Genomic DNA, 25611 nt, shown 5'->3' with positions numbered 1-25611 from the left:
TATACATGCAGGAAGAACTGTCTGTCTTTCACTTTGCAGAGGGCCCCCTTGATGGCCCACGAACTGGTCCATATTTTGTTGTAAGGTGAAGTATCCAAATTTAAACAGGACAGACACCCAGACCAGAAACTGGATGAGTTGGACGCTGTCATTGGAGCTGACCCCTTGCAAGCTGCTTACTGTAGCTTTACAAAGTTGCCATGTTGGTCTGGCCCAGTAGGAAGCTAGCTAGGCAGATCATGCTTCCCTTGGCCATTCGGTATGGGAAGGAGAAGATATACACAGCCTTGGAGAAATTCAAATGCAGTGTGCAAGAGGATGCTGAAGGCAGCAAAGAGTAGCAACAGCTGGGAAGCAGTCCAGAGAGTCTCCACCTCCTCCTCATAGAAAAAGCAGGCTGCTGACACCACCAGGTCCAAGTCGTAAACAAAAATGCCCATAGCCAGGATCCCATGCAGCAGCCATCACTGGAAGTCATTAGTTTTCTTAGCAAGGGGTTTTCAACCTTTCTGGATCAGTGTACCCCTGGCATCCAGATACCTGGGGGGGGGGGGGGGGGGAAAGAGGGTGGCGGAAAAGGGCAGGTGGAGTGCAAGCTTCCCCTGTCCCTCGCATTAGGCACCTGCGTGACATGGTGCGTGGCGATGCTCCATCCTGACCCGCGCATATCCCCTAGGACCTTCTCAAGTACCCCCAGGGGTATGCGTACCCCCAGTTGACAACCCCTGCTCTTTTGCAATGGGTAGGTTGTGCAGGGTGCACCAGGCTGGGCAGGCTTGCTCTGGCATTGTTGCTACTAGGCACTACCTCCAAGTTATGTTATGGTAGGTAGCAAGGACACTGACACAAACCCACTCTGAGTGTCCCTGTGTAAAGAGCCTTCCCAGATAGGATCTCAAGGCAGGCAGATACCAGCATTGTTCTCAACGGGCACACAGAAGGTCAGCCAACCACTCTCATTGGTATTCACAACCAGAGAAACGGACAGTAATAGAAAGGGTCTGTCTAGCAAGCTGCTATTAGAGAGGGCTTGTTTTATGGGAAAGTGGTCTTCTAGGGCAACACACACAATGGTGGGGAAGGCATCTTTCACTTCATCCAAGAGGTGCAAAGTAAAACCACACAGACCCAGTTGATTAGGCACAGCTGTGGCTGACAGCCAAGTGAATTGAGCTGAATCAAAGAGATGGATCAGTTTGATGATGTGCAACCAGAACAAAAGCAGTGAGGCTTCTGGAGGCAAGGGAGAATTAAGGGTGGTGGCATGAAAAAAACAAATGTTTTAGGATTGTCCTATTTGAGAACACACCTAACTAACTGCCATAGTTGAAGAAAACCAACATGAAGGGACTCCATCCCAATATAAAGATTGATTGATTGATTGATTGATTGATTGATTGATTGATTGATTGATTGAAGAGTCCTTAACCTTCAGAATGATTCAGATCAAAATATTTCAAATTTTTTTGCCTAGAAGGCATGCAGCATAGTTCATGTTTTTAAGATGGACAATGAAAAAGCAGATGTATAGGGAAAGCAGAAAAATTCTATTTAATTCTATTTCTGTGGTATGGTTAATACATTTTGTGGGGTTGTGCTTTTGATTTTTTTAAAACAAAAGAGAGTAGGATGGCACTAACGACAAACTGGTTCAGAGAGCCATGAGCTTTCATATACAACAGCCTGCTTCATCAGATGCTATGAATTTTTATAGTGACTGTATTGTGATTTTGACAGACTGTCAGAACCATCTAGACTAGAAGACAGAGAGGCAGGGCCAATTTGGGGATTCATGGAGTATCATGTATTAGTAAATCTAATTTGGGAAAATATTAATGTAGTGTTTCATCTATCTGTTAAGCTACAGTCATTTTTTTAAATGGCTGTTTATACGAACCACGGTATTTGATATTAATGTATTTTTTGTATTTCTTTAATGTGACAAGTGAAAGTCAGAGAGGGTGATGACTGAGTTAAGTGTCAAGTATGTCCCCAAACGAGACATAGCTATTCACACTACAAAGGAACAACGTCTGGCTAAAGAGAAATAAATCTGAGACTTGACATTGGAATACTATGCATATCAAGCAGCAGGGAAGTGTCAGGTGGACATAAGCCATCCCAAACTTATTTACAACGTCAAAAGAACAAGACATTACCTAAAAAGAGTCTTCTTGGATCAGGGGTGGGCAATGATTTTGGCTGGAAGGCCGCTTAATTAATTTTGGTGAGCTCTCGAGGACCACAATGGGTAGCCCCACACCTTGATAGTTGTCCCCCTCCCCCTACCCTGTCACTATATTGGGACTGGACGTCCCAACTCCTAACTCCTGACTTTTGCCACATCATTTTATTCCAAAAAAATGTTTGTCAAAATTTGTGTTTGCATGCTGTATATAGAGGTGATTGCATAATAACTCGAAAATAAAGTCATACTCTCGTATATTGTGTGTGTGTGGTTGCATGTGGGGAGGGGTGTGTGGGGGTGTGGAGAGGGAAGATGAGGGGGTGTGAGGATCCCCCCCCCCAAACACATTCCCCCACATGGCATGCAGCCCATACTGCCAGCAGCAGGTGAGGGCACTCTGGGGCACTCGTGCTGCACAGGCACTGGCACCCGGCGGCGCACAGCTCTAGGATCGCAGCAAGGATCGCAGCCTGCTCAACCTGCCTCTATTGTGGGGGCCCCACACGGCGCGTCTACAGCTCCTATACTCACATGGCATCAGGGAAAGCCCCGAACTGGAGCTTCCTCCCCTCCTCACAGTGTGGGTTCCAGGACTCTGCTGGGAGTGGAGGGAACCCTGCCCCCCACTTCCCCGTGGAGTCCTGGGATCTACACAGCAGGGTGCAAAGGCAGCCAGCTCCAGTGTGGGTCTTCCCCCAGTGCTGTGCGAGTGTCAGGGACTACACGTGCCACGTGGAGCCCCCCCCAATAAAGTTGGGCCAGGCAGGCTGCATTCCTCATCCCCACGTGCAACACTAGCTGGAGTCACATGCCACTGGGTGCTAGCGCAGGGCACAAGCACCCCAAGTGTCCCTGACTGCTGCTGCCGCCAGCACCAGGGGTGGGTATAGGAGGTCCCCACACCAGACTTTCCCTCACACCGTGCCCAGCTGAGCTGTGTACTCCCACCATCCCCCCAGATATGGGCTCCATACTGCTGCCAGCCCAACACTCCCTGGGCTGTCCAGGACACTGCTCTGTTCCCCCGCATCACCTCAGGGAGCAAGGAGGCACGTGGTGTCAGGGCTGGGGAGCGACGCAGTGTCCTGGAGCCAGCGGAGCCTCACTTGGGGCAGGCAGCGGCTCCTCCCTGAGGTGTGGCAAGGCAGGGATTGAGGCTAGGGTGAGGGGCTGGAGCAAGCTCCACCATAGATTCATAAATGTTAGGGTCAAAAGAGACCTCAATAGATCATTGAGTCCGACCCCCTGCATAGGCAGGAAAGAGTGCTGGGTCTAGATGACCCCAGCTAGATGCTTATCTAACCTCCTCTTGAAGACCCCCAGGGTAGGGGAGAGCACCACCTCCCTTGGGAGCCCGTTCCAGACCTTGGCCACTAACCGTGAAGAAGTTCTTCCTAATGTCCAATCTAAATCTGCTCTCTGCTAGCTTGTGGCCATTATTTGTTACCCCCAAGGGCGCCTTGGTGAATAAAACCTCACCAATTCCCTTCTGTGCCCCCGTGATGAACTTACAGGCAGCCACAAGGTTGCCTCTCAACCTTCTCTTGAGGAGGCTGAAAAGGTCCAGTTTCTCTAGTCTCTCCTCGTAGGGCTTGGTCTGCAAGCCCTTAACCATACGAGTGGCCCTTCTCTGGACTCTCTCCAGGTTATCCGCATCCCTCTTGAAGTGCAGCGCCCAGAATTGCACGCAGTACTCCAATTGCGGTCTGACCAGCACCCGATAGAGGGGAAGTATCACCTCCTTGGATCTATTCGTCATGCATCTGCTGATGCACGATAAAGTGCCATTGGCTTTTTTGATGGCTTCGTCACACTGCCGACTCATGTTCATCTTGGAGTCCACTAGGACTCCAAGATCCCTTTCCACTTCTGTGCCACCCAGCAGGTCATTCCCTAGGCTGTAGGTGTGCTGGACATTTTTCCTCCCTAGGTGCAGCACTTTGCATTTCTCCTTGTTGAACTGCATTCTGTTGTTTTCTGCCCACTTGTCCAACCTGTCCAGGTCTGCCTGCAGCTGTTCCCTGCCCTCCGGCGTGTCCACTTCTCCCCATAGCTTTGTGTCACCCGCAAACTTGGACAGAGTACATTTCACTCCCTCGTCCAAGTCGCTGATGAAGACATTAAAGAGTATCGGTCCAAGGACCGAGCCCTGCGGGACCCCACTGCCCACACCCTTCCAGGTCGAAACCGACCCATCCACCACGACTCTCTGGGTGCGACCCTCCAGCCAATTCGTCACCCACCGGACTGTGTAGTCATCCAAGTCACAGTCTCTTAACTTGTTCACAAGTATGGGGTGGGATACCATATCGAAGGCCTTCCTGAAGTCTAAGTATATGACATCCACCCCTACTCCTGTGTCCAGGGGTTTTGTAACCTGGTCATAAAAAGAGACTGGATTAGTCTCCAGCTCCAGGGAAGTGCTCCACTCTCCGGTCCTGATGCCACGTGCCTCCTCACTCCCCAAGGTGAAGCGGGTGAGCGGAGCACTTCCCCAGAACTGGCAGAGCCCGTGCCAGGTTCCTACCCCCACCTCACCTAGAAGCTTACCTTCAGCTCTTCTTCTGGGTTCGCGGCCTTGAAAAGGCTGTGCATGGCCAGACTTTTAGTTGTGCTCAGTCGTGCACGTGAGTGGCTTAGAGGGAACCTTGGTGCCTGGTGGGCCAAATCTGGCCTGCAGGCCATATTTTGCCCACCCCCACCATACATATTTGCAACCCTTGAAGAAAAAACACTGAGACTGTATCTTCCTTCAATAATTGTTAGAGAAAAAAATTGGATCAGCAGTCTACAGGTCTGAAAGATGTAAATATTTCTTAAATCTAGTTGTAAATTACAAACAGGTGGCCTGACAGAAAGATTAATATTGGTGGGAAGGAAGTTATCTGCATAATATAATTCATGCTCCCCAAGAACCAAATAGAAGAATACAGATAAGTAGACAAGGTTAGAGACATGGATTTCATAAAGTGTTATCTTTTTTTGGATTAAGACCTGATGAAGAATGTCTTGCATTTGAAAACTTGTCTAACTATCCAAGCTATGCAGTTGGTCCAGCTATGCAGTTGGTCCAATAAAAAGATATCAACTTAAGAAATCCTTGCTTCTCACATAATTCCTGGACCATCATGGCTACAACATCAATAACACTGGATAAGGTTAAGTACTTCACAAGCTGCGTGAGACAAGTCTTTAAGGCTTTAGGTGGCTAAGTCACCCAGCTGACAGAAGATAGGTAGTGCAAGGTGAGAAGCTACTTGCAGAAATTCTCTAGCAGAAGCAGCATGCTTCAGACAAATCTCTAGACAGGAGCTAGAAGCTGCATTTTAGTTAGAAGTGCAGGGTAAGATATCATAGTCTATTTCCTATGGCTGTGGTCTCATATTTCTGTCTGTTTCAACATCCAGTTACTGTTTATGTGATTTTTCATCCTTGTGCTTTTTCAGAAAATGCCAAGGAACAAGCAAGCATGAAGAAAACTGCTGTCACTAGGAATAGTTTCTTTAAGTAAAGATTACAAGCTCTCTCTAATAAGGCTTAAAATACCTACAAGTTCAACACTGCAATGCCTAACTTTTAGGTGCCAGGCCCCAGAGTTGAATGCAAAGCCCGGAGTCTGGCACTTAGAACCAAAAAACCCAAAAATAACAACAACAACAACAAAAACCATGCCAAGCACAGTGGTGTCTGGATTCCCACTTCTCTTTGGTAGAGCAGAAGTGCAAGGAGGTAGCTTGCAGGGGTGTAGGTTGTAGCCGTGTTGGTCTAAGGACATAGGCAGACAAGGTTCCTTGGGTGAATCTGATATCTTTTATTAGAGCAACCCAAATGGTTGGAGAATAGTTATTAAGCAAGGTTTCGGGTTCAAAAACCCTTTATCAGGCTAAGAAAGTTTCAGCAGTTGGTGTGTGCTCTTCCTGGATGGAATGAAAAGTAAAGAAGCCAGCAGCTGGACTGGTATGCATACAAGACAGGTAGCCAGTCAAAAATGTAGATTGAGGAGTCAATGGGTGAGACACAGGCTGGGGGGGAGGGGAGGGGAGGGGAAAGAAAGAAGGGGGATGAAACTGGAGAGCTACCTGGGGAGTCAGATGTCAGGCATATTGTAATGTGTCATAAATCCAATGTCTATATTTAGTCCATGATTTTTAGTATCCAGGAGGTTGATGAAGTGGAGTTCATAGGCTCATCTCTGGGAAATGTTTTGTAAGTTTCCTTTGAGGATCAGGACTAAGAGATTGGAGAGAGAGTGGTTTTCTTGTGAGAAATGCACCCCCACAGGTAATTGGGTATTTCTGTCTTTGATAGATTTCCGGCGTGAGTTCATTCTGGTGCGCAGTTGTTGTTTGGTCTCTTCTAAGTATTTTCCATCAGGGCATTTGGTGCATTGGATGAGATATATTACCTTTCTGGAGGTGCAGCTGTAAGATCCAGGGATGCTGATGGCTCTGTTGTGGGGTGTAGTAATAGTGGGGGTGGTGGAAATGTGTTGGCAGGTTTTGTATTTCTTGTCATGGCATGGTCTGGATCCTTTTGGTGTGTTCTGGGCTTGAGGAATTTTGCTTCTGGTGATGAGGTTAGCGAGGTTCGGTGCTTGTTTAAAGGCTAGGATGGGTGGCTCTGGGAAGATTTTTAAGAATAGGGTCTCTTTCTAGTATGGGTTGCAATTGTTTGAGGATTTTCCGTACAGGTTCAAGGGAGGGGTGATATGTCATAACCAGCGGTGTGCGATTTGTGGGGGGTTTTCTTCTGTACTGCAGCAGTTCTTCACGTGGTATCTGGATGGCTCTTTCAAACGTGCGATCTCTCTCTCTGGAGGAGTGTCCTTGTTGGGTGAAAGCCTTTTTAAGATTGGTGAGGTGGCAATCCCGGGTGTTCTCTTCAGTGCAAATGCAGTGGTATCTGAGGGCTTGGCTGTATATCATAGTTTTTTTGGTGTATTTAGGGTGATTGCTGGTTCTGTGCAGATATGCATGTTGGTCTGTGTGTTTCTTGTATAACGTGGTCTGTATTTTTATCATTCTGGATACTGATCATTGTGTCTAAAAAGGAGATGCTGGTGCTGGAGTATTCTAGAGAAAGTTGGATGGAGGGATGGTGATTGTTGCATTTCTGATGGAACTCAATCAGAGATTGTAGGTTTTCAGTCCAAATGATGAAGATGTCATCGATATATCTTAAGTATAGTTTAGGGTTTGGTGGTGCAGTTCTTGAGGAAGTCTTCTTCCACGTGGCTCATAAAAAGGTTGGCATACTGTGGGGCCATTTTAGTGCCCATAGCTGTTCCCATCATCTGGAGGAAGTGTTGATTATTAAAAGTGAAATTGCTGTGTTTGAGGATGAAGTGTATAAGGTCGGTAATATCTTTGGTTGTAATCTTGTTCCTGTAGATATGTAAGGCAGGCTTGGATGCCATCCTGGTGTGGGATGTTGGTATATAGGGTGGTAACATCCATGGTGGCTAGGAGCGTGTTGCTGGGAAGGTGGTCTGTGTTTTTAAGTTTCCATAGAAAGTCTGTAGTGTCTTGGACAAAATTTGCTCTGTGGGTGACGAGCGGTTTTACAATTGATTCAATGAAACCCGATATTTCCTCAGTCAGGGTCCCATGGTTGGATATGATAGGTCTGCCAGGGTTCCCTTGTTTGTGGATTTTAGGGAGCATGTAAAAAGTCCCCGGGTTAGGTAGTGGGGGGATCAAGGTCTGTAGTTTTTCTTGTAGTCTTGATGGAAATGATTTGATGGTATTGTTGAGTTTTTTGGTGAAAAGGGGAGTAGGATCTTCTTGTAGTTCTTTGTAGTAGGTGGTGTCAGAGAGCTGTCTCTTGGCTTCCTTTATGTAGTCTTCACAGGAGGTAGCTTTGCATCCACGGTCTGGAGTCCTCCCTCAAAGCAGATACTTACAACTACTCTTAAAAAAGAATGAAAAATAACTCAGTTTAGCTAGCAGTGGTGTTGTCTTTATGTAATAATGTAGTTTGGTTCAGTCACTCAAGGAGTGAGAATGAAGGTCCAACCCTCACCTTAGCACTGGGGACAGGTTTCAGTTCTTCCATCTCCCTCTTTCCAGGACAGTTCCCTAACCAACAAACCATGTGCTAGGTGAGTGGGGTCATTCTCCATCCACTTGCTAAAGCTGTGCCACTATGAGGTCAGGAACATAGGACTTGTGTTTCCAGGAGAAACATGCACTAAAGACAGTAGGATTCTCACCTATCAGGTTAGGACACTTTGGTTCCACTTTCTTCTCCCAATACCATTTATGCATTTTTCCTTAAAAAACAGTTACTGAACAAAAATATGTACACATTATAAAACAATTAAGCATACTCAGGAGTAGGAACCCAAGATTCCCTTCACCAAGCCAAGGGTTCTAACAATTAGGATAGATAGGCATGCTCTCTCTTCCTGGCCCCCTGAACCTTAAATTGAATTCTACATAGTAGAGAACAGCTTCCACAGAGTGGTGTGTGTGCCTCTCCTATAGTTGCAAGGGCACTGCACTGTCTAGGAAGGTTGAAGTGGTTGGTCTGAATGTCCTCAGGCTGGGTGTCCCATCCAGTGCTCTAACATTATGCTTATTATATAATAAAGGGAAGGGATGCAGGCTCCATATTTCTTTCTATGTTATTAAGAATAAAGCAGCTGCAACTACATTTTGTGAAGAGCTTAGTCTGGTTGGCAGTTCCTAAATTTGCCCTGAGCACATCTACAAAACTGGACCCCTTGGGAGAATTAAGCAATGCTTATTTTCTGGAACCCAAGAAATTTCCAAGCAACATAGGGAGACAACTAGTGAGTCAAAAGGTGCTTCCAGGGCTGGGTGACTGCTGATAAGTTGCAATTTTTTCCCCATCACAATTATGTATCAAATTGCCTAAAGTCCACCAAATCCTGTTTTGGTTCTGATTCTAAGGGCATACAGATCAACTTGCTGATGTGGACAAAAAAATGCGTCTCAGGGACACAATCATTACAGACTGAACATAAACTGACTGGATATCTACTCTTGTGGCCCTCTCTCAGACTGTTAGCTCTTTGAGACTGAGATCATCTTTTTGTTCTGTTTCTATAGTATGGGGTCTTAGTCCATGACAGATTCGTAGGCAGTAGGATAAAACAAAGCATAAGTGGTCAGGGCATCTGCACATGAATAAACTCCAACGCTTATTGTTCTGGAGTTTTGTGCTCCTGGGTGTGCCGTTTGAACATGGAACCGGAAGCAAATAACTACAGAGCATATTGCTCTAGAGTTTATTTGTGCACAGCACACTGAGCCCTGGGTTGCTCTGACTAGGCTCAAGTGTGCTGTGGAAGGACTGGCTGGGGCACAAGGGTGTTTCAGTGTGGGGCTAGACAACAGACAGCCCCAACCTTTGTGCACCAGCCAGCTAGGTAGCGTCTGCACGTGCACTGCTGCACATGAAAAAACTCCAGAGCAGGTTAGTAAATATTTGTAAATACAAATACAAGTACTAGCCTGCTCCAAAGTTTATTAATTTCACATGCCCCTACTAAACGTCCCTGGTTTATTAATTGCACCTCTAGTTTATTAATTCTGTGCACCCCTTCACAGTAAATGTCTCATGTAGATGCAGCCAATGAGGTGCACTCAAATTGGAGTTTGAGTGCCTCCATGTATGTATCCAAAAGGTTTAACATACTATTACATTTTAAACGTAAGTGAATTATTATAAATGTGGTCCTAGAAAGTTCTCATTTTGAGTAAGCACTTAAGACCTTATAGTCCAGTAATGATGTTTCCAAATCAAGATCAGAAGAATTCCAGCTACAAAGAAGGAGCATTCTTTTACAGCAAGAAAGCGGAAGAAAAGCAAACCAAGCCTAATTTGAGATACTGGCACTGAGTTATGAAAGGAAACTGGAGTAACTGATTTTTTAAAATGCATAGTTAAGTTTTCCCTTTTTTCTGTAAAAAGAAAACAGAAATAGGAAATAAACTCTCTCTCTCTCAATTATGCATGCTCCTTTGTTCTGAGAGATCAGCAAAGCAGTTCCACTGCTTTTTCTGTAGAAAATAAAATCTTTTTTAAACTTAAAATTATCTGCAGAGTACACCTCACAGGAGAAATAGAGTGGATATTTTCCTAGTCTACAGCAAAGTTTAGCAATCCTGCCAATATATTAAATTCCATCCCTTCCCCCAGTCCCCTCACCCCACATTATTACTATTTTTCCAATCATCTTTTCTTAGACATTAAAAAATAAGCATGGGTTTTATTGGCATCTACAGCCTAATCCATTTATTTTTGTTTTACTTGGTAGAAAATAAATCACATTGCTATGCTCTATTAGTGGACAAATGTTCTCAGTTAATCAGTTCTAAAGGAACTTATTTTGACATTTATTTATGATCAGTAGAAGTAATTAATCCACTGTTTTGCAGACACAAAACAATTCTGTCTTCAACTTAGAAAAAAGTGATAAATTGTCTCTTCACACCTGAAGTTTCGGCACAATGGCAGGTTCTTGGCCATTCTACCAATAACTAAAGATGCACTGATACATTGGTCCATATTGTATTGGCACCAGTACCAGGAAAATTGATATTATTGGTAATTGGCTTTAAGCTGATATGAGTGATAACGTTGTTGATAAATGTCACATGCATGCACACAACCGCAGGATGCATGGAGCCAGCCTGGCATCTTGGACAGCAGCATCTGGCTGGTAAGTCTGTTGCATGGGAAGGGACATGGAAGGGCAGATTGAAGCCCACATGGTGAGGAAGGAGGGGGCGTGGGGCAAGGCACTGCCCCAGCCAGGGCGGGGTGCAGGATGGAGCTGCTCATCTGGGAGTCCGGGATGGGGAGGGTGGCTCCCCCTGCTGTGTGCCCCCAAGGGGAGGCATGGGGTGGGGGGTGGGGGGGGAAAGTGTGCTCCCTGGATGTGTGCACGGGGCGATGGAGGGCTGCTGCTGCCCATTCGGAGCCCGGGGTGGCACCGGACTCTTCCCAGCATGGGGGGAGGGGAGGGGCTGGGCTGGGCCTGTGCTGAGAGGGTGGGCTACAGCCCCTCCATAGTCCCCCCCGTCCCAGCACTGCCCGCTCCAAGCAGAGCCCTGGCCCAGCCCCGCCCCTCTGTGCCAGGAAGAGCCTGGCACCGTCCCAGCCCTGAGCGGGCAGCAGCAGCCTGACCATCACCCTGCACACAGATGTGGGAGAAGCTGTCCCCCCCACCACACCCCCAGGCCAGCTACTGTCCTGCACCCCGCCCCAGCCAGGCAACACCAACACCTGCTCCAGCCCCAGTGACTGCCCCCCCCACCATGGGGCCTCAGTTTGCTCCGCCCACAGCTCTTCCCTCCTCCCATCCCTTTCCCTGCCCCCAAACAGACTTTCAGCCAGACGCTGCTCTCCAAGCTGCTGGACTGCATTCTTGGCAATCAGATTGGTATCAGCCGATAGGATTCATTAATAATTGACCATTGGTATCAGCCAAAAAAAACCCTTTATCAGTGCACCCCAACCAATAACAGCCTTTCTACCAATAATCCAGTTGCATCAAGTCCAGCAGGTTTTTCATTCACTCCAAAATGAGAGCTGGGGGATCAAATACCTGGGAATATTCTTAACTCTCCCCACAGGGGTACTGGGTAGAGATTTGCCTTTCCTGTGGTACTAAATAGATGAGAAAATGAAGAAGAAAACTATGCCAGAAGGTATGTGATAAGATAAACAGAACTGTTACCACTAATACCCTAAGTCTACCTTATGGCAACTTTCAAGGTTTCTAAATTCATATTTTGTAATGAAATGAAAATAAACTTACTGGCCATTTCTGAAGAAACATGTATGTTTGTCATAATCCACAGTTTAGTAATCAGGGCACTGGCCTGGAGTGTAAGACATTCTGATCACCTATAGTAATAAATGCAGTGAGAGAGAAATTTGAAGTAGGGCCTAATAAAAAAAGCGTCCCATCTGCAGAATTTTATCCTCTTTCCCTTGGCAGGAGAAGTAGTTTCAGTTTCTGTGGTTGAAGATGAGGAGGATGTTATCTAAGTGTCACAGAGCAGAATCCTCTTCTGTACTCAGAAGGCTGATTCATGGCAGTATAAGGACAAGTCACAGTAAAGAAAATGGCTTAGAAAATTTGGAGGAAGCGCAGAATTAAAGAGAAGGCCACATCCATCATAACTGGTAGTAATACAGTCATTATTTAACAGTCATGAGCAAAATATGATAGAACAGGTTTTTAAAAGTGCTCAACATTCAACTGAAGTTTTCCCCTATACATCTTTAAATTGGTTCTTAAGGCTGGGAATCTCAATGAAAACAAACCAGTACCCTGACGTCTCAGGTTCATATTTTGTAAGTAAAAGGATATGAGTTCTTCAGATAGAACTACTCTAGTTAGAAAATTCTCCAAATTAGAAATGGGTTAAATTACATCATGTTTAATAGGACCACAGGAAAGAAGGAGTGAAAGGGACCTCACAAAGGCCATCTATAGTCCAGTCCCCTCTCCAATCATTCTAGATTTATTTTTACATATGAAGTATCATCTAACTACATTCACCTAAAACCATCTGTACTGAATATATGGGGGGGAGGGGAAGTCTGAAATAAAAAAAGTAAACTAAATAAAATTAACTGGAAGTAAAAAGATTAACAAAAGTTGTTATCAATAGTTGTTAATATATACAAGAAAACAAGGCAAATGAAAGAAATTAAAATGAATGTCACTATCTATATATGCTTATTAAAGACTTCTGATAAATTCTATATATAAATATTTCCTCAAAGGACACCATGAAGCCACAAGGTTTTTGTAAATAAAAATGCAAATCAAGATGAATGGTTTGTGCTGGATCACATATGTCAATTTAAGTTGGTATAGTTTATCATAGCAAAATACTGAGATACTTGTTAATTTCTAATATAAAATTTCTATTCCTAATGAAAATGTAAAAATGTTTGACTTTCTATTATAGCAATCTAAATGACCAGCTAATAGCCAAATAAATCAGTGAAGATTTTACTCCATGGCATAAAACTGTTAACAAAGCATTTCTCAATAAAGAATATTTGAATTATAGCTTGAAGTTGGTTTAATTTGGTACAAATTTTGAATAATGTTATATATATTTCCAAAGCAGATGCTAAGAGACTATACAAGGACACTCAGCTCAATCAGAAGCCAGATTAAAGTTCCATCTGGAGCCTAATAGTTCCACAGTTCTATAACAATTAGCAAAGTCACCAATGTCAGATTCTAGAGTTGTTCAACATACAACTCCTCCTCTTCAAGATGTAGCTGCTGTCCCAGAAATCAAGTAAATAGTTCACAGAGTCTAAAGTATAAGAAATCAGAATCTTGGGTTTCTATAGCTATGCTAGCATGAAATTCCTCACATATTTACTATTATTGTAATTAGTACAGCATGTTTAAGTAGCCCTACACAAGTTAACTGTATTCTCCAGCTTTACTATATAATTTGGTTTTACACTTACTTAAATACACCCTATGTCATGTACATGTAACATTAAACTAAGTGTTTTAGTAGCATTGATATTTGAATCATCAGCAAACTAAAAAAAATAAAAAGACTACGCAAGTGAAATTAAGTGGGGGATAATTTTGAATTGCAGTCTAAGGAAAATATGGTCCTGACCTAGTAGTATCTAGACTGTCTGTAATATCACAAAACTTTTCCTATGATATCTCTACACAAAATATTGCCCTAGACAGTTGTTTTGTAGGTCATATCTTAACAATCTAAGGCAGTGGTATTCAACCTTTGGTCCCCTTGGGGGTCTACAGACTATGTCTAGGGGGTCCACAAAATATGATTATGCTCAATCAAAAGTATGTGAATATCCACACTTACAATTGTAACTGGTCCATACCTTCATTCAAAATTTCCAAAGACATCCACGCCTCCATTCGAAATTTTTTAGGGGTCAGCAAATGAAAAAAAAAAAAAAAAAAAGGCTGAATACCACTGATCTAAGGGAACATTATATGCAACAGAAATAGAACACTGACTATAAAACTGATCTCTGGGTCAAAGACTGCATTTCTACTCAGAGATTTAACAGAACATGGATTTTTCCACAACCTTGAGTTCAGACTAAGTTTTGACTTAAAACCTAGGATAAAAGCAAATCTTAAAAAAAAAAGTGACAAATGGAAACTCTAACACTGCTGATGATATGCAAATAGTTAAAAGTACTTAAAAAGCACAAATCCACTTAAAAAAATCCACCACTGTTAATGAATAAACAAACTATGTATTTAAAATTATATAGCAGCGCAAGTAAAAAGTTACATTCAATTGAAGAAAGTAATTACAAAAACAGTCAGTTAAGAAGACATACTTAATATGACCAGTAGTTGAAAAACCCTTCATTGGGATGATTCCCATATGAAATAGTGTACTATTAGATAAGAAGTGTTCACTAAAATATTATATGTTCAGTTATGAACAAGGTTAAGACAGAATGAAGTCAATTAAGTGTTAATGATGATGTACTAGAGTCCTCATAGTATTCTAGTAGTGAAGGATTATATTTATGGCCCAAAGGAATAGTTCTGTTAGAGATCTGTTCAAATACAAAAAAGTTCTATTTTAGGTTAATTAGTATTTATACACTATTCTAAGTATTAAAAAAATGCATGTATAAAATTGTCATATAGATTTCATAGACATTAGGACTGGAAGGAACCTTGCAATACTATCAGGTCCAGTCCCCTGCCCAAAGGGAAGGAAGTCAGCTAGGGTCAGATCACCCCAGCAAGATAAGCATCCAGGCATTTCTTAAAGGTATCCAGAGTAGGTGCTTGCACCACTTCTGGAGGGAGTCTATTCCAGACTCTGGAGACTTGGACAGCAAAGAAGTTTTTCCTTATGTCCAGTCTAAAAGGGTCTTCCAGCAGTTTGTAACCATTAGACCTCGTCTTCCCATGGGGTGCCCTGGTGAACAGGTGGTGTTCTCCCAGTTCCTGATGCACACCCATTATATACTAATAGCCTGCCACCAAGTCACCCCTGAGCCTGCGCTTCTTCAGGCTGAAGAGTCCCATGCCTCTCAGCCTCTCTTCACAAGGTCTATTCTCTTGACCTTTAATCGTGCACATGGCTCTCCTCTGGACTCTCTCAAGCTTCTCCACATCCTTTCTAAAGTATGGAGCCCAGAATTGGATGCAGTACTCCAGCTGTGTTCTCACCAAGAAAGAGTAAAGTGGGAGGATAACTTCTTGGGTCTTGCTTGAGATGCATCAGTAGATGGAAGCCAGAGTTATTTGCTTTGGCGGCTGCGGCATCACATTGGTGGCTTGTGTTCATCTTATGGTCAATCATGACCCCCAAATCTCTTTCAGTCATGTGTGATGGCCAGAACCAGAGAAATTAATAAGCAATAAATATGTGCTTCTTGGAGGCATTTGGTATTTTGCCTAAACAGGTAATATTAGTTAATATAAAGCTTGTAAGTTTGTAAACTGCAAATGTAACTTGTCTGTCATAAGTTTAACCAAAATGATAAATTAACTGTTCGTGGAACTGACTGGGCCCCATAGGCAAAGCTGTAAAATTAGGAGACCCAATGTTTTTTTGCTCAGGGTTCAACCTTGATGATAAAACTGGATTTAACTGCCTGGCACACCCAACACATTCCAGGAAAGCATATCCCAAGAAAGCATATTCAAATGAAATGTAAAAGGGGTTGGAGCTTAGGCAGAGCAGTGTCAATTTCAAACCTAAAGGTGCTGCATCATAATTTGCTTATTGGATAAACCCGAGTTTGGGTAGTAACCTTTTATGATAATTTTTAACACCTTTCAATCCCATAGGGTAACAGCTATAGGGTAACATTGTGAGTGGTTCTAAAACCAACAGATTAGCAAAAGACTAGGTATAAAAAGTGCGTGCATCAGGTAATCAGCAGAAAGGAGGGAACATAACTGTCATTTCTGTTCCATGCCCAGACCCCAGACTCCCGGTGTAAGTGAGGATCGGATCCTGATCAAGGGAACTTCCCCGGTAACCCTCTGACAGCGTCGATCGGGGATGCCTGAATTCGCTGGAATCACTTGACACGTACCTGGCATTGAGCGACTATCAATAAGTTGCCAACCCATGTCTGTCTATCTGTTGTTTTGAACAGCCCAGTGGCTAATACCCTCAGTGCCCAGTTGGCCTGCGACAGAATTGACCTATCTATTGTTATTGTCCTTTGCTATTATTTACTATTAGCTCTTTAATACTGCATTATCTGCTTATCGCATTTATCTTTTTGTTAACTGGTGTGTGTGTGTGTGTGTGTAAGCTCTAATAAATTTGCCTTTACTTCACTCCCAACTTTGCCTCCTCGATCTGAAACTGAATCAAACAGCCCAGTTGGCCTGTGATAAAATTGATACACTCACAGTGCCCAGCAGGCCTGTGACAGTCATGGTGCTAGTGAGTGTAGCACTGCTGAGCCTGTAAGTATGATGTGCGTTTTTTCTCCTGCAGTGGAGCACCTTGCATTTCTCTGTGTTGAATGTCATCACGTTCCGATCTGCCCACCTTGTGAGCCTATCTAGGCTGGCCTGAATTGCCAGCCTATCCTCTAGAGTGACTGGACTTCCCCATAATGTGATGTTGTCCGTGAACTTAGCCAATCTGCTTCTGACACCCGAATCCGCATCATTTATGAATTTATTAAAGAGTACTGATCCAAATACTGAGCCCTGGGAGATGCCACTGGTCACCATGCGCCATGCTGACACGGTTCCACTGACTATCACTCTGAGTGCAACCACGGAGCCAGTTCCCCATCCATCGGACCATAAGGCTGTTGAGGCCACAATTCCCCAATTTTACCATGAGGACATCATGGGAGACCAAGTCAGAGGCTTTTTTGAAATGTAAATATATGACATCAACCTCTTCTCCTTTGCCCAGATGATGCGTCGCCTGGTCACAGAAGGCACTGAGGTTAGTTAGGCAAGACCTACCTACAACAAAGCCATGTTGGCACTCTCTCAGAACATTGCCTTCCAATAGCCTGTTGTTGATGTTTTCTTCGATGATTTTTTCCAAGATCTTTCCAGGGATTCAGGTGAAACTGATTGGCCTGTATTTTCCTGGATCTTCCTTCCTTTCTTGAAGAGAGGTACCACACTAGCCCTCTTCCAATCTTCAAGAACCTCTCCCAAGTGCCACGAATTCTCAAATAACCTTGCCATTGGTCGTGCTCTGATGTCAGCCAACTCTTTTAACACTCTTGGGTGCTTTCTGTCTGGGCCAGCTGACTTGTGCATATCCAGCTTCTCAAGCTGTTACCTCATAAGATCTTCACCAATTATAGGCATGTGATTGCCCTTACCCTAGTAGTCCTGCATCCTGTCAGGCAGGTGACCCCCTTGGGCTGGTGGAAAACTGATGAGAAGTAATAGTTGCATCTGAGGGGATTAGCTTTTTCCTGGGTATCGGTTGTCAGCTGCTCCATTTGGTTTAGCAAAGGTCCAATGTTGCCCTTGGGTTTTTTTTCCCCAACTTCCTACATATTTGAAGAAGGACTTTTTATTGCCCTTGATTAGCATAGCCAGTTTAAGTTCGGTTTTAGCCTGGGCTTTTCTGGTCTGCTCTCTACAGGTGTGGGCCAATGCTGCATAATCCTCTTTAGTGGTAGTTCCCAACTTCCATCCCTTATAAGCTTCTCTTTTCAGATTCAGGAGGTCCATGAGTACCCTATTGAGCCATGGGGGTCTCCTAGCCCTTTTGCTACCTTTCCTACAGGCTGGAATGGACTTCCCTTGTGCTTTTAGGTTCACATCCTTAAGGAACAACCAACTCATTGTGGACTCCGCTCCCTGTCAGATCATGGTCTCTCAGGTCCTCAACAACCAACCTCCTGAGCTTGTGAAAGTCAGTTTTCCTGAAGTCAAGAAATTCTGCATTGCTGACTGATTTGCCAGCTTTGCAATGGATAGAGAAAGTGATCAACTCAGGATCACTGTCACCAAGTTTCCCTTCGATCCTCAGGTCGTTGACTAGATCCCCTTTGACCAGTACCAGATCCAGCAGCGCCTTACCTCATGTTGGCCCGTAGACTTCGAGTCAAACAGAGCTAGCCAATGCAAGTGAAGAAGCTTCACAACTAATCAGATTTGATGAACGCTCTTCCCATGAGATGTCAGGGTGGTTGAAGTCACCCATGATGACCATGCATCAAGAGCATGCAGCCTCTGCCAGGTCCCAGGCAAATTCATGTCATGTCAAGTTCTTCCTCCTGGTTAGGAGATCTGTAATAGACTCCTACATTTATCCAAGATTTAGCATATCCAGGATTTAGCAAAATACATTTCAAAAAGAACCAAATCTTTATTCTGTGTTCCACTACTTCCCCAAGTATTATTCTTGGGAATGAACAATTGTCTTACTTCCTGGAACAGATAGGACACGTGGTCTCCCAAAGAACTCCAGCACATAAAGATCTAAGAAAAGATAGGTCAACACCCATTTCCACTCCCCACACCTGACCTTCAACCCAAACATCAAGGACTGAGGACTTTGCTCACTGTATTGGACAGATAACCAGCCTATTAATCAGGGGTGGGCAAAGCGTGGCCCATGGGTCAGATCTGGCCGGCAGCCAGACTCCATTTCCCAGCAGCCGCTGCCTGCATGGCTGGGGCCAGTCTCCATGGCGACCCCAGCACAGCTGTACTGTAACAGCACAAGGCTGGGGTTGCCATGAAGACTGGCCCCAGCCGCGCTGGCAGTGCAGGGGGCTGCTCTGGAGCCGCTGAGATCTTGCGGCAGGGGAAGCTTGGTCAGGGTCAGGGCAGAGCCACAATCTGCAGCCCGTATGCTCCGGCCAGGGGCACACAGGCAGCCAATTGCAACTCTGCTCCAACTCCTTGTAGCAGTAACAGCATGGTCCAGAGCCCGAGCAGTGCCACAATCCACTGCCTGCAGCAGGGACTTCTGGGAAATGGAGTCTGGCTGCTGGCCAGATCCACCATTTTCCCACTACTGCTATTAATAGTAACAGAATTTTCAAAGTTCTCAGGGAACAAGACTGACCAATGATTTTGAGTAGACCATGAATATTTATGGACTGCAACAAACTCCGAAGCCTGCTGCAGAACATGCCTCCACCCACAGGATGAGGCCCTGGTGAACCATAACTGTTTGTTAGCTCAGATTCTGGTAACAACCTGACCAGAGCTCAACAAGAGATGCAAACCTTGCCTAAGCAGCAGCATAAACCTGAGTGATTGGAGGAATAACTAAATCCCAAGTTATAACAAAGTGCATCAGAACCAAGCACCATCAGGATGACATTCTTCTCAAACAAAGGATTCACTCCACCTGTACTCACCTGCATTCCCAGAATTAAATTAACACCTGCCTGCATTCCCAGAATTTAGTATTTTAGCTCTTCTTAAAAGGGTTATGAATAGCTACTAATTCTGACTGAAATAATCAGTTTCTTATTCAGAGGAAGACGTTTCCCTGCCTCCTTCACTCAGTAGTCTGGTGTTGAAGAAACCTACCCTGGATACAACAGTTCTAGACAACTACTTCATGACAATGTCATTCCTCAGCAAGTCCGCAAATAGGTAGCAAAAGATTAACTACTGTTGGCACTAGATTTATGACCCAGATTCCTTGTTGTGGGAGGACCCAAACCCCTGAGACTGACGACGACCTCTCCATTCGATAATAGGCAAATTTTATTGAAACACAGTGATAGCAGATAAGAAAAATGCAAACAATTCTGTATCTTGCAGTCCTAGAGCTGTACAAAGTCAAGGTACATCTGGCCAGTACACGAGCTTTGCTCTGAGGTTCTCTCTTGAATGTCAGATGTCAGCAGCCTGGAGGTTGGAGGCCTAGGCCCACCCTCCCCCAGTAAGATGGGCTGGTGCTGTGCCCTCTGTCCATGGTGGCCTCAGGTTCCCCTCTCAGGGGATTCTTTGCTACTCTGAAATCCATCCTTTTGTATCCTTTTTCCCCTTCTGCGATGATTCTTCAATCTTTGGGCATCCATGATTGGTCTCTGTGGTGGTCATACTGTCCACTTTCTGTCCCGTCAGCATATCCCTTTGTTTCACAAACCCATCACATGCACACATGCTAATTTGGTTCTTCCTGGGTCTTCTCCTAATTTGGTCTGTTCCCCAAAATCAGAAATCCCAAGGGCTCTGCAGTTGGAACCATGACCTAGTGTCATCTTATCTCATGTTATGGAACAGTGCAGTATACATCTTTAATTCCCCAGCCTGTGTGTCTGTTTGCTGCTTGCCTGTAGCAAACACAGCGGGCCTTGAGGAAACTTTGTCATAAAACAGGCTTTTAGAAATAATTTAACCCTTGCTGTTGCCCTGGATCATTATTCTAATACAATATCTACTTTACCTATAAGCCAATCCTTAAAAATAAACCTCTAAATACCATTTTCTAGCCATCAACTACAAGCTCATCTAATTGAAGCTAACATCTGAGACATGGCATACCACCTGATTCAACTCAGGCATTGAACTAAAACTGCATTAGTGGCACTTGAATTATCTCTGTGGAAAGAGGGCAACCACCGTACTTATCTTCGTAAATACTTCAGAAGCACTTCACAGTCAAATGCGAGACAGTGCTGCCTTACATCAGAAATATGGCAAAGGACTAGGATAAAACACCATGATGGTTTCAGTCCTTTCTAGAAGGATGTATCCAAAGACTATTAATGAGAAATGGTGCCCCCCAGCAATAATCCCCCAAATTTTGGAGATTCTCTTTTGAACATCTCCTTACAGCTACTAGATGAGCTGGAATTATACTCAAAATGTGTAGATGACAAACAGCTGTCTTTCACTAAATATAAAACTAGCACTTCCAGTAACCCACCCATTCTATAATGGACAAGATCACATCACAGAATAACAATTTTCTGAAGCTGGACTCCAAGAAGGAGGTTACACTGGTGAGCAAAAGAACAGAATTCAACGGGTTGAAGGTATACGCTCCAAATTGGTCAAGTCTCTAGTTCAGAGTACTTACAAATTCCTTGCTGAACTTTCATACATCAGTATCTGAGATGGACCATCATCTCCAGAAAAAAACGTGAAACTACATCTGCTTCTAGAGGATGATGGCTTCACCTCAGTTACTCATATCATCTAGTCTCAGCTGGACTACAGTAATATACCCAAAACACTTAATCATCTCCCTGCCCAACAACTCTACCACTACTAAATGGTGCAGTGCATCTCATCAGAATATTAGTTATTGTGTCTCTGCTATCTATCAAGTTTGAGGTCTTGGTCCTTGCCTTCAAACATTCCATGGTCTGAGCCCAGAATATCTAAAAGACTGACCTTGCCTTACCTAAGATAAATATTCAGCAATATTTATTCAAATTACTTTATCAAAACAAGACACCTCTGCAAACACTTTTCTCTCCAAGGAGAGGGTGACAGAACAAACTTCGATATGACAGATGTTAGTTATCTTGCATAATATACTACTGGAAAGCATTTAGATAATATGGTGCTAAATGAATTATGAAAACCTATATAAAATGGAACAACATAAAATCTTAGTCTGCATCAATACTTTCTTCTGAAAATACTGCTGCCTTCCTACTTTTCCAGGATTTGCTACATAATTGCTTTGCTACTATTGGTTTGGTTTCCCTACCTGAAAAGCAATTCTGATTTTAAAACATCAAAAAACAGGATACACAAAATATGAGAGCTTCTGCTGTTGCACTCTGAGCAAGTCATAAAAGCCACTTAAGTAGGGGTTCTTCACGTAGTAGCCATTTCTCAACTTCAAATGATTCTTACCATACTGCATAAGAAACCTGGAATAAGAGGTCTCTTAAGCCAGCTGTCTATCCAATACCTGTTACCTATTCTACGATTCTATAGTCAAAATATTTTTAATAACTCAATATGGTACATATATTTCATTCATCTCATCTATTGTGGCAGCAATTTCTTCAAAAGACTCCAACGAATTAAATAAGCATGACCTCCCATGCCTGAATTTATGCTGGCTAGCCTAAAGAATGCTTTTCCAGATATACTTTACCACAGCTCTTGAAATACTAAATTTACTTGAATCCTGCATATAGGACAATTCTCCAATAATTACATTCTATATATGGAAAAATGTGTTACAATTTTCTAGGTATAGAATCTAATTATTGGAGGCTTGCCTGGAATCTGCCCCACTTCCACTGCTACAGCAGGGAAAATAAATCTAAAGGGCTAGGTAGGCCCCTTGCTCTCTGCTCCTCCTGCCACAGTAACTTCTTTCCCATGTAGCAATTTCCCTCCCCCCTTACTGTCAGACCCTGCTCTCCCTAAGCACATGGAAGGGAGGAGCAAATTTGAAAGCACTGACCTTGAAATAAACATACCTAAGGTAATTTGCATTAAGGCAAATTATTGCTGGTACTCATAGACTTAGTACATCCAAAATTGATACATTTTGCCTTTTTTGAAACTACTGCAAGTTCTATTAGAGATACTCCATAAACACACTTAAGTAACACTTTTGTACCTACCTATAGATAGTACAAATGATGCATGATATTGGTCCAAAGCCAAAAGGCTCATGATCTACCACAGTTCATAGGGCTGGGCCCCAGCAGAGTCAATAGTATTTCAAACCACGGTGACCCCACAGCCCAGTACTGCTCAGTTTGTGCGTACATACTCCAGATAACCCTATAAAGAATCCATGTGCTAATTAGACTCCGACTCATGACTGGAACCAGGTGTTCTTGTCACGAGTCCTGGGATGCTCCAAAAAGTTGTATGCAGATGAGGTAAAGAGCAATGTGGTCCAGCTCCAGTGGGGCCACACTAATGATACATGACAGGCTGACGGAAGGGGTGATAGAGGGATCCTAGGTTAAATATTTAGGACCTCATTTGGCGAGGTCTGCCAGACATTTAAGGCTGGTGAAAAAAAAATATGCTTGTCCCGCTGGAGCTGGACCAGGTTGCCCTGTGCCTCATTTGCATATACATTTTTGGAGCATCCCAGGACTCATGACAAGAACACCTGGGTTCCAGTCACGAGTGGGGGGGAAGGGGCTACATAGGACATAGATCCTTTGTGGGGTTATGTGAAGTACACACACACACACACAGTCACCACGGCTTCAAATACTATCAACTCTGCTGGGGCCCAGCCCAGTGGATTTATGTGGTAAATCATGAGGCTTTTGGCTTTGGACTAATATCATGCATCATTTGTACAATCTAAGTAGGTACAGAAGTGTTACTTAACTGTGTTTATGCAGTATCAGAGCGCAGCTGTGGGAGTGAAGAAGTAGTGAAAATGTATGCAATGTAATGGCTCACCATGACTTGAGAAAGACTTGGCAGTGAGGGGAACTGTGTGCAATGGGTACTATTATAAAGTCTTATTCAGACAGGATTCACTAACTTACCCTTGTGGAAGGTTCCCATCAGTACATTTGCCCAATATGGGCTATACAAATGTAAAACAAGGTGCTTTTCCCCCACCCATGTTGATAAGAGGAAAAACCTCATCTTATATTCAAGTAAATATAGTAGTTTCCAAATGATTCCCCAGAACAGATGGTATGCTTACTCACACTGCAGAGTTTTTTGCTTTTTTAATAATGGAGAAAATATTACTTTCTAATACCCAGGAAATTCTTCTCAATGTAATAACTTCCATAAACATCTATTTAAATATTGTTCCCTTGATCATTTCCATTAACATTCATGTATATTCAGACTGAGGGCTTTGTTTACTTCATGCAATTCAAGACCTTCAAGCAATATTTTCATTATTTGCACACAGTCAAGTTCAACTTGTATTGTAACACTGACCATCAATTTGGAGGTGTTTTCATCTTCTTCCTTTTTAAGGAAGCACAGAGGAAATATTTTACCTACCTTTTTTTACACACACACACACACACCTGAGCAAGCAAGCTCAGGTACCAGAAGCAGTCTAGCTGCATCAGTGTAGAACTCTGCATGAAATAAATTATCCTTCTCCATGCAGAGGTACTGTGCTGACAGAGCTGAACTACTGCCAGTATCTAAGCTACCTCAATTAAAGCTGTCTTGAGTATGTCCACATTAGGCGGTATAACTTTATAAAAGGATTGTTGTCATCAACAAGTTTAAAGTTGAACTACTGAAAACAGTACTAATGTCTTGGCAAACATGCCAGTTGGATGATTTTTTCTTTTCAACTTTTATTATAGCTTTTATAAAAGTGATCCTCTAATTGCAATAGCTGTGTGGCCTAAAATGACAGATCTCAAAGTTGTTACGTATGAAAAAAATCCCCTCCATTTCCTTTCAAGTCCAGATGACTAGATTTTCCAAAATAGTACTTTTCATTTAAGGTAAATAATTTTTTTTTTATTTCTATAACATAAATCTTACTTTTAAATAGAAATGTATCCCAATATCAAATTTAATTTTAAATAATCAATATGAAGGCCTAAGCTTACTATAATCATAATTACTTACTCATTTACTTTAAAAATAATATTAAATGCATGCTTGTTGCTGAAGTTTTAAAGAGTGACAACACTGAACTTGTGGAAGTCACTTATCAAGCACTTGCAGCCAGAGAGTCTGCTGAAATGCTAAACCACCTACTGCTGTCAAAAGTTTCACCTGCAGGTGCAGAGAAATGTTTCCTTCATTTCAATTTATTAAACCAATGTAGTTGCATTATTTTAAAGCTGAAAAACTGATTAAAAATGGAAAAAAAGCAAAAAATATTTTCTTCTTCATCTCTGTGGATACAAATTAGGATGAAATCCATTAGTCCTTATATCTTGTAAGATAGTGACCATAAACATACAGCTCAGTTTGATAATTACAAATAAAATATTTTTTAAATACATAACATTTTAGCCAACTTTTTCCTTATGTATCCTACACAAAGAAGACACTTTTACTGAATTAATAAGAAATGTAAACATTGCTTTGGCAGCTCTTAATTGAATTCCAACTCCGAATAATTTCCAAATGTAGTTTTAAACAACGAGTGGGGAAAAAAAAGCATCATTCACTATTTTCTAACATAATGAAAATGTAATAATTAAGAACCTAAGTAAGTATATGCTGAGCTATATAACTTCTAGAATAACTCTGTATAGATCTGATTTACCTTCTTGGTTAGCAAAAAAAAAAAAGGGAGAGCGCAAATTCAGTGTAAATCAGGGGTCAGCAAACTCTAAGAACGTTTGTGACCTGGCCACGACCACAAGCTGCCAATCCCTTCTGCAGCACCCCACCCCTCCCTCCACTGTGCAGATGGCTGTTATCTTGGTCTCACACCTCCCTTCTACAATTTTTGCTTACCCTCTCCACTAAGTGTTGCTGATTTCCAATACAATTGGCAATGGGGAGCAGGAAATTTGGAAGAAATAGTGACTGGGGGCTGCAGTAGTGGGGTAAC

At 43.1% G+C, this 25611-nt stretch overlaps 1 long non-coding RNA gene across 1 annotated transcript in view; it reads right to left on the bottom strand.

Moving 5' to 3' along the window:
• Nucleotides 1-4190: 4190 nt before the first annotated feature.
• Nucleotides 4191-25611, bottom strand: part of LOC132250906 (uncharacterized) — a 97596-nt gene continuing 76175 nt past the window's right edge. The window contains exon 3 of the long non-coding RNA XR_009462597.1: nucleotides 4191-8097. This is a non-coding gene — a long non-coding RNA (uncharacterized LOC132250906). The remainder of the gene's footprint in view (nucleotides 8098-25611) is intronic.

The sequence above is a fragment of the Alligator mississippiensis genome, chromosome 5 (genome assembly GCF_030867095.1).
Source record: "Alligator mississippiensis isolate rAllMis1 chromosome 5, rAllMis1, whole genome shotgun sequence".
NCBI classification, from domain to species: domain Eukaryota; kingdom Metazoa; phylum Chordata; order Crocodylia; family Alligatoridae; genus Alligator; species Alligator mississippiensis.
Note: the sequence above shows the minus strand (reverse complement) of the source record. Positions and strands in the feature narration are given on the sequence as shown.